At 36.3% G+C, this 10,342-nt stretch overlaps 1 protein-coding gene across 1 annotated transcript in view; it reads left to right on the top strand.

Annotated features, from left to right (window-relative positions):
- Positions 1-491: 491 nt before the first annotated feature.
- The window catches only part of Il1rapl1 (interleukin 1 receptor accessory protein like 1), a 1,320,182-nt gene continuing 1,310,331 nt past the window's right edge, over positions 492-10,342 (top strand). The window contains exon 1 of the mRNA XM_021153186.2: positions 492-1,396. The gene's annotated coding sequence lies outside the window, so the exon portion shown is untranslated. The remainder of the gene's footprint in view (positions 1,397-10,342) is intronic.

The raw sequence follows: 10,342 nt of genomic DNA, 5'->3' as shown, positions 1-10,342 counted from the left end.
GACTCTGAGCTCAGTTTTTATGCCACCACCCACCCCCTTTTTTAAATGAGAGAGAGTGAGAGAGAGAGAGAGAGAGAGAGAGAGAGAGAGAGAGAGAGCTATAATAAATCTTTAAAAAAAAAGACGAAAGGAGGTTATTATGAGTGTGTCAGATCAGGCATCGCTCCTGTATACCTTTCAGCTGCCTAGAAAAATGCAATCACAATTCTACGTGGCTAATGCAAGCCTGGGTAAATGTCCAATTGGCTGGGCCACTTTTGCCTGGAAGGACGAATTCCCATTATTCCTTCCAGGGTCCTTGCTGAAAGATTCCCAGGCTACCGTCCTTCCTCTTCGGGTCTTCTGAAAACTAAAACTCGCAAAGCGGTGGCTGTCTGTGGATTGGCTAGTACTAAAATATCCATTGGGTGGCAGTAATACTATCCTCTTTATGACTTGCTGCAAACCAGAGAATGCATTCAATCAAATGAACCGATCTTGTAGAAACACTGGAATCATTTATGCATTGCAGTTTCTCTTTCTTGTTTTCGCTCCTTCTTCCTTGGGATATTTTGAGTGGAATCTGGCTATTAATCAAGATCTCGTGCTGTTCGTGGTTTGCTTGTCGTTTTCGCTCAGGATTAGCATCATTCAAGATAAACGCAAAGCTGCTTCCCCCCACCCACTCTCTTTTGAAAAATCATTTTTGGGGTCTGCTGAAGAGAGCTAGGACCCAGGAGACACCTTCCCAAACAGCAGGGGTTGTGTGCTTTCACATAGCAGTACTGTACAAGGAAAACCCCGTCGGATCTGTTATTGCGGGATACTTGTGAAATACACATAGGATTCTTTCTTATGGCTGCATCCCGGATCTGGAAATTTTACTTGGGGACCAGGAAGATTTGAAAGGCTACATGTATCCAGAAGATTTGCAAGCAAGACTCCGATTCTTGTCGTAGAGCTCACAGACTTATTCACTTATCGTCCGATTTCCTTCCTTCTTTAAAAAATAACCAAACCAAACCAAAACACATTTAAAAAATTTCTCCCTCTTTTTCTGATCTCTCCTTCTTCAGTCTCTCTCTCTCTCTTTTTATTCTGCCTCTTCTTTTTTTTTTCCCTAGTCCTTTTTCCCCCTTTCCTGCTCTGCACCTGGATTGTATCGTCACTAAACAATCGGGCACTTTGAGAACTAACTGGCGACAGTCTTTTAGGGAAGATCTGTATGGAATTATCTGCTTTTATGGTGAACTTGGCGTTTGTGAATGGGTACCTTGTTCACAATATTAATTGCTAGCAAAAACAAGAAAAAGAACACAGGAGTAAAACGTGGATTTTTCTGAATACGCATTGTGATGACCAGCAATTACCTTACCGGCTGATATCCAGAGGAGAATAATTTGGAAGACTGTTGTGGGTAAGGTCATTTTTATATGTAGACCCATCAGTGGCATGAGCAAACTTGGGCGTCTGTAATGAGAATGGGTGACTTGGATGATTGCTGCATCGCATTGATGGCTGTGATGTGGCCGTTATTGGCACTGAATGGAATAACTGCAGTTGTGTGTGTGTGTGTGTGTGTGTGTGTGTGTGTGCATTCCGAGTATAACTGGAAATAAATCAAAGAATCACTCGCTACCCAATTATTTTTGTGTGGAAGAGAGTCTTGGATTTAATTCTGGATAGACACTCTTTGTTTGGATGCAATATTTGTGGTTCCTGTGTTCTGGAGGGATAGCAGCGGTAAAAGGAGCACTTACTGAAGAGCCCTTTTCAAATGAAATGAGCTACTCTTTATTCTTTAAAAGAAATGTTTTCAACTCAGTGCAGCATTCTGCTGCATTTCCCAGCCGCAATGGGACCAGGGATATCCCACTTGTCAAGTTCCTAAACTTTAAGGTGATAATCATTGTTAATTGTTCTTCAGGTTGTGGTTATTGGGGATTATTAAGTGCCGTGGTCTACTTTTCTATCTATTCTGGTAGATTATCATTCAGAGTGAAAAAAGAAAGGACTGAAATTGATGAGTAAAATAGAGAATAATAGAGCAATCTTATCTTAAATATCACCATCGTGCATTCTTTCCTAAGTTCGATTGTCCAATAATATAATTATTACCCAATACCCCAAATAGCTGAAGCTAGGACCCACGTGCAGGGAAGTCAAAGGTCTGGAAGTGGAGATAAACCTTTTATTGCAATGCAGCTAGCTTGGGAAATGCAGTCAATTACACACCTCTCTTAACCTTAAGTTGAAGATGTGTTCTGTCTGTTATTTTACCCTTTAGCTAAAAAGTTAGAGACTACAGCACTCAAAATTCTTAAGCATATTCTGCCGGGGAAATGGGATAAAAAAATCGATATTGATGACGTGGTTCGGTGCACTGTACTGCAATGCTTAAGTCCCATATTCAGTACCTATGATGAGAGAATGGAGCATTTGCATGTGTTATAAATCTCACCTGGTAGATTGATCTGAAGGGGAGGGGAGAAGATATGTGGATATGTAGGAAGATGGATGGAAGTCGTGCATAATCGGTGATTATGTAACTTCATTACATCAGTGAGCTTCAGTCAACGATAGTGAGATGGAATGATTGTATAGAGAGAGCCTCCATCACCCTGCTAACTTTTGAAGCCTTGTAACAGTTAACAGAGGAGGAGGGCAGAAAGAGATTAGCTCCGAGGGTCCTGTAAACCTTGATCTCTGCGGTGAATTTAACATGAGTTTTCTCACAGAGAGTTTCACAGGGCTAGCTGATCATGTAAGCTTTAGGGCTGGACAGGAGCAATTTTAGCCACACCCGTGGAGAGTCAAAATGTGTCTGCAATGTTTCACAAGTGCCCCATTGAGTCTTTGGGGCTGATGCTTCCAGCCAAGGTCATAGATCTTTTCCCTATGGTTGAGATATGTGACCTCAACTGAGTGGAAAGTTAAATCCACTGAAATGACTGAGAAAGACTGAAGGGAAGAACCATTTAGTGTCCCCTCTTGCATTTTTTTTCCTGGTAGAGCTTGATGCAGATTTCAGTCTGGAGGTTCCCTCATAAAAAAATGATGATTGCTTCCACAGTGTGTCAGAAATGAGTGCTTCTTACCTTTATCTTTGCCATGACAACCTCTTTCTGGGCCATTTTAACCCTCAGGGAAAAAGAAAAGTAAAAAATCTTTAAAGGTAACAATATCTTGTTAAATTATAAAACAACAACTCACAATGATTTCGAATGCATTCTTAGCACAAATCCTAGAAATCAAGAGCAATCTATTTTCAAGTTTTACTTAATGAATACCTTAAAAGACATGTTACAGTCGCTGGAGACTTTCACCATGAGATGAGATAAATGCACTGTGTTCACTGTACAGAGGAGGGAACACTGCAGAATAAAATGTCATTTTCCTTCATGCTTTATTTGGAACTGTGCTTTTTGGGGGGGAAGCAGATGAACATCAGCTTCTTAGGCCTTTCACTATTTCAGCATTTACTCCCCCACCCCAATAGATCAAACACAAACACACACACACACACACACACACACACACACAAGCTGCTGACATTCTAATTCTGGCCATTTGAGTCTTATCTAGTTCCAATTTTCCTCTTTATTTGTATTGCAGTGATGGATAAATGACTTTTTGTCAGAGTGCTGAGATGATTTTTTCCTGTTTTTGTTTGATTCTTGCATTTTATTTATGAAAAGTCCTATGGAGTTGGGGACAGGATTTGGAGACTCCCTAAGTTAACTTTGAAAAGATTTGCTCACCTAGAATCAGATGGTGGGATTGTGGAATGAAATGTTGAGGTCTGATATTTGAGGTGACTTTCTTATTTCTTCAGGACATGCCCAAACATTGATATATTGTGCCAGTGAATTTGGAGGTTTGGTGTTCATATTGTGTAGGAAATTGAATGTGAAGTTAACTCCTGATTCCTTCCTTCAGGGGTCAGGGTAACACTACGGCTGCTTCCAGGCTGTTAGTCTCCAACTATGTACAGAAATTCAGCCTGCAATGAATTTTCCCCCCCTATCCTCAATTTTCACATTGTATAAACGACTTCCTCTGTTTTCTGGCTTACACCACACATATGTTACCCAACAGGGCATCCTCTGGAGGTTTTCTAATTCTAATAGAGGAAGGAAATAAATATAAATGGGAAAGAAGTCTGTTTGAAAAGATACTGTGCATGTAACCAGTGCATCCATGTAATTGCTATCCATTTGCTTAAAGACTACATATACTCACATCAGGACAGATAGTTTCAGACATTTTAATGGCTACTTATAACCTGTTACTTTCTTGAAAAAGATTATGTAATGAAGGTACTTCATAGCTTTTATCTTAAGTATCCTACAAATCAATAATAAACAGCTTTGTTAAACAAGAAAGGATTTAAACATGAAATTAGTGAGTGATGTAAAATATAATGTGTATTTTTCTATTTTATTGCATTTAAAAAGATAAAGTCATGCACTTTATTGCCTCAAGCTAAAATGTACTTATATTAGAAAATATTTGTTAAAAACTGCCAGTTATATTATGAATATGTAAGCTACTGATTTCTTTCCTGATCAATTCAGTAAAATTGAGAGATTTGGTGAAACATTCATATTATTCCCAGAAATAGAGAAATTTAAATGACATTTTTATTGCAGTGTATGTGAACAAATCAATGTTATTTTAAACAGACTGATACATAAAGCATTTTCTAGAACAGAAGTTAGAAAATGAAGATTTATATTTTGGACTCTTTTAAACTGTTGTATATTCATTGCAAGGTTTTGTATATTCTTATTATTTCATTGTATATGATCTTGACATTTGAGAAATCTTTTGCTTTCGTAAGGAAGACTATTTTATAATTTTAAAGAAGTATTGATAGTAAGATTTATAAGTAGTAAGTTTTCTGGTAATCCTGAACAAATATAGCATAATTATAATTTCACTATTTTAGCGGCTATATATCAGGTCATGTCAGCATTTTAATTCCAATCCGATTTTCACTATTAATATCAGGAATCTCAAAGCAGAAGGAATGAGGTTTTCTTCTACTCAAGCACTATAAGACATTGGGCTGGCTCAGGCTCCCTGACTTGAATTTTAGGCTTTGTTACTTAGTACACTTGTAACCTCTGAACTACATTTGACCTGCAGGAATTTCTGAGAACCATAAAAATATAATAATTACATGTTGCTCAGAGAAAAGGAGATGGGGAGACAAAGTGCTTACCACTGTGCTGTACATTGGAAAGATATGGAGATAAGTCAGAATTCCCCTATCTTATGAATTTTTTCAGAATATATTTTTCATGTCCTAATTGTAGATCTTTATAGATAACTTCTAGTATCTATTACAGTTAGCTGGGAGGCAATATCACTCAGCAATTAAGCAACATAGACATAGGAAAAGCCTTTGATACAAGGTTTCATTCTCCACTCAGTTTTGTTTTTCAGGGGTACTCATATAGGAATATAGAAGTCAAATAATTAAAAATAGTTGCATTTGAATCTTATTTAACAGGATTTTGTGCAAATAATATAAGAAAATATCCCCCCCCTTAGTCCCCCTGAGTACTTAGGATCTGTTTCTGGTTGGAGGACTACACAAACAAATGCTTACAAACAAACTTGATGCTGCCACTTAAATTAGGTCAATTGACCACAAAGCTACTCTCAAGCAAGGTTTTATTTACCAAAGTACATGGACTTGAGTACGGAGAGTAATAGAGAAAATGAGAATGTAAAGACACCAGCACTGTTTGTAATTTTCTAGTTGCAATAATTACTAATGTTCTTTAGGGGGAGGCAATCCCCCATGTGTCACTGCTAAAGATGCATTTCTTTAATGCTTACATTTTAACATAAACATATTTGCATGCATGAGAACTCCGTTCATTAACGGAATTTCTGTATATGCTTTATGTGGAGACTAAATAGGCTAAGAAATAAGGTTTTAAGTTTTGGTTATGATAGAACTGCAAATTCTAAAATTAATCCTGTAAAAATAAATTAATGTTCATGTACTTAAATAATGCTTGTGTTAAAATATAAACTCTTCTCAGTCCCAAGTTTCTTGATCTTTTTGTTAAAGATCCTCAATATTTCTTTATTTTGGATGACTTTTGTCATGTATATTTATTCTACTTTGTCGATCCCTATAAATAGCAAGTATCTTCTTGCTATTCTATATTTTAAAATATATATCTGTGTGTCATGGAAATACTTTAGTTAAGAACCAGTATATTTTCAAAAGAATATCATAGTAATATAAATAGGCTTGTTTATTTGACAAATTCAGTTAATCACCTTACAAATATGCTTTTAATTTTCACCCAGAGAATGCCACCCTAGAGTGTCTTACAATGCATATAGCATACCATTACAGGTTATCCACATGGCTCAATGGACATACCCCTTGGACATACCGTGGCCATTGGCTCACAATGGCAAATCCTCAGTTGGCATCCTTTTTTGGTTCTGCTGTGCAGAATCACTAATCGAGTGCCAAAACCCTAAGATTCCCAAGGCTTGTAGCTACTGAAAAGGGATGACTGAGTGGCTTAGTATTTCCTTCCAATCATATAATCTGAAATTGTCAAGCATTGAGCAGAGGATGAAGCAAAAGGAAGGAGAAAAGCTCTTTAATATGTTATTTCTAAACATTTGTTTGTTGTTGTTTAACATAAACATTAAAAGGATCATTGTCATGGAAAAGTATTCAAAAGGTTTGTTATAATTAATTGTATGCATAGACAGACAGACACACACACCCCACACACACCCCTACAAACTACAATAAATAACATTAAATGAACAATTTTGTTCCTACCTAAATTTGAGAGTAAAATTAAACTGTATTTTTCTATACTAAGCCAAGTTATAGTGTGTGGAGTTTGAATTCACTGAAAAAAAAAGTGAAAATAGATTATATACTTTTAATTTTTCAATAAGAGTGTTACCTATGTGTTTTATACTTCATATGAATTATAATTGTATTAAATAAGTACATGAAAAATGCTCATAGACATTCATCTTCTACTGGCTTGGTTAAAGTTATTTACTTGATATACTCTTATCTTATCTGCCAATACATATAATAACCATTATGTTTATACAGTGATCACCATGAACTAATATATTAATTTAAGTAAAAAATGTTAATTGGATCCTGGAAAGATGACTCAGCAGTTAATAGCATTGGATCCTCTTCCAGAGAACCTGGGTTTAGTTCCCACCCCCACATAGTGGCGAATAACTTTAATTTCAGTCCCAAAATATCTGACGCCTTCTTCAGGCACCAGGCACACACAGGGTGCACAGACATACAAACAGTCAAAAGATCTCTTGACATCCAATTATATGTGTTAATTTAAAAACATGCGGGAAAGCCATTTCATCAGTTTTACCTTCAGCATCACTTGATAAACATGTACAATAACAATAAATATTCTTTAAAATAAACGTGTATACAACTGAGTTCATAAATATCTGCAAAATGCATTATCTATGCACAAAGTTTACTGTAGAATAAGAATTCTAAACTCCATTACATAAAATGCCAATGTGTTCAGAGCCCAAATACTTAACATTGCAAAAATTTCATCTGCACATGAACCGTGTTTATCAAATGTTGAAAGGGAAAACAAGCTTTTACTGTAGTTCTTGCACCTACTCAGTTAAGTTTCTTGGAACATGAGCTTTGGAGTGAATAACCTCCTGAAGTTCCACCTTCAGCAAAATGACTTTCACATTTATGCTTCAAAGGTTATCCTAAAATCATTATGTATCATAAAATAATAATTTTTAAGAGATTGTATTGCTGCCCCAATAAAATTAATTTTAATAAATATAACCAGAAGTAACTAAGGAAGAGTCATAAGACTCTAATGGAACTGGGCAAAGTGGATGAGTTAAAGATGCTCAATTAAGGCCTTTAGATAAGGATATTTTGAGCCAGTGAAATGAAATTGAGTCTCCAAGATCTTGCAGTTTGTTAGCCCTTCTATCAAATATGATTCTGATCTTTTGATAGGTGTAATGTCACAATTGGATGTTTTCTTTTATTTATACTACAGTATATCCTGACATACGATATTGTCTTCTTAGTTCAGAGTAATGCAAATGTTTTTCTTTGTTAATATTATCAAATCTAATACTTTGGACTCTAGCTCACTTTATTGACTTGTGATTACTTTCCTACTGCCCCACTTGTATTATATGGACTGAAATCTCATTTTCTTTACACACATTGTACTACTCTTGACTTTATTTGATGTCTGTGGACATCATGCAAGGGAAGAGTTAGGAAAAATAGGTCACTGGTGAGTCTCCTTGCTTTAACTGAACAGTTCTTTCTGCAGTAGTTGTATATCTCTTCTCATGCAGAGAATTGCTTTTGTATAGAATTCTTCCCTTTTTGTCAAAAAGCGACCCAGAAATGACTTTTGTAAACATTTCACTCTCTAGCCTTTAGGGTAGTCTGCCTTGTCTCTATATTGCATGCTGCCAGCTTAGATCCAAGGCAGTCTACCAATGACCCCTTTCAAAATATATTTTAGTCACTTATTCTATAATAAAGACATAGAATCCCTTTTTTAAATGTCTCCACTAATAGGATCATTCGCTCTTCTTATATAGTCAGCAAAGGAGTAATTTTGAGAAAGTAAAGAGAACAGCATTTCTGGAACATTTCTTGCTAATCTACAAAAACACATAGCTACTAACTGAAAGACTTTCCTCTTTCCAACACCTCCTGTGTCCCATACCTTCAACCCCTTCCATATCTTTCCTCCTGCTCCTTCTCCAAGTCACAGCATCTTTTTCTTTGATTATTATTATTATTACACACAGACACACACACACACACACACACACACATGCACGCATAAATATATAAATAAAACATTTAGAATGCATTTAGTGTTTGTATGTACATAATTTCAAGGCTGACTACTTAGAATGGTGGATCCAATTAGAGGCTTTTTAATTTTTGTTAAGATATTTGGCATATGAGCTCTGTTATTATGCTAAATTGAAAGATTTTAATGAGAAACTTCACTCCTTTGGATTGTACTAGTAACACAGAAAATATGATACTAGGTTTTTTCATCACTCAAAGCTGCCTTCAGAGGATTACATTTTAGATGATAAGGTGTAGAGAAGACTGCAAAGACCATATTTTCATTCAGCTTAGATGTTGCAGTGCACTCCAGACATACTAGATAGGCAGCTGTTCCTATTTTCCTGTATGGAGTACTGACACTGGCTAAGAACACTCTGATGTTTACAGCCTCACCATGGACTTTATTTCTGACGAGACATAGCCAGGGGAGATAAACACAGCAGTATAAATGGGAAAGAGAAAGACTTCAAATGGTATCAGATATTTTGTGTAAACAAAGCTTCATGTAGCCAAGGGAGAAAATTTGAATGTAAAAAAATGAATCTGGTGGCTCTCAGTGTTTAGTTTGTGAATATCCCTGTTAAAGCACCTAATTGTTCTCACCAGGACAAAACTCCTGAATGGTACTCAAGAGGAACCCAGCTCCAAAGTGTGCAGAATAAATTCATTCAAGGGATCTTTGGGTAATTTGCACTGCAGCTCTTCCTTCTTGGGATATTCCTACAGGGCTCTTAATAACAGTCTCAGAGTCAGTTGCTTATGTCAGTGGGTGTGCCCTTCCCAATGACTGAATGGTTTAGTTTAGCTCCAGGGAGCAAGTGCCTGTCAGTCTCATATTTTTAGGTACCAGAATCACACAGGATATGTAGTAGTATACTAGTAAATAATGACATAATAATGGTTAAATATTTGCTAATTACAAGCCAGTTTTAGATTTATATTCTCCAAAATTTGTGCTGCATTATAAGCTGAGACTAAAGCTTCCAACGTAGAAAGGGAAAAATGTAAAATGAAGGAGAGAAGATGAATAATGTATAGTTTATTTCTTACAAGTGGCAGAGGAAGATAAAACCTAGTGGCCTTCCCTGCTCTCTTCCTTCCTTCCTTTGCTTTTCTTTCACCCCTAACCATACTTATTTTAATTTTTTAAAATTATTTTTTAGGACAGTGTTACTGTGTTGCTCATGCTAAATTTGAATAAGGAAACCTCCTGCCTCAGTTTTCTGAATGCTTAAGTTCTAGGTGTGTGTCACCCCAGTCAGCTACTTATAATTTAAGTTAATTCATTCAGTGTTCAGAGGCAAACGATACAAAAATGAGCAATGGCAGGTGTCTGAGTCCAAAAATATAGGTTAGTCAAAGGTATGACTGGGAAACACAACCATCTAGAAGTGGAATTCAAGACAGTTTTCCATGCATACTTCCAAAAGTGGTACCAAATACAGTGGAAATTTAGAAAAAGGC

The sequence above is a fragment of the Mus caroli genome, chromosome X, assembly GCF_900094665.2.
Source record: "Mus caroli chromosome X, CAROLI_EIJ_v1.1, whole genome shotgun sequence".
Taxonomy (NCBI): domain Eukaryota; kingdom Metazoa; phylum Chordata; class Mammalia; order Rodentia; family Muridae; genus Mus; species Mus caroli.
This window is presented reverse-complemented; position numbering and strand designations above follow the sequence as displayed.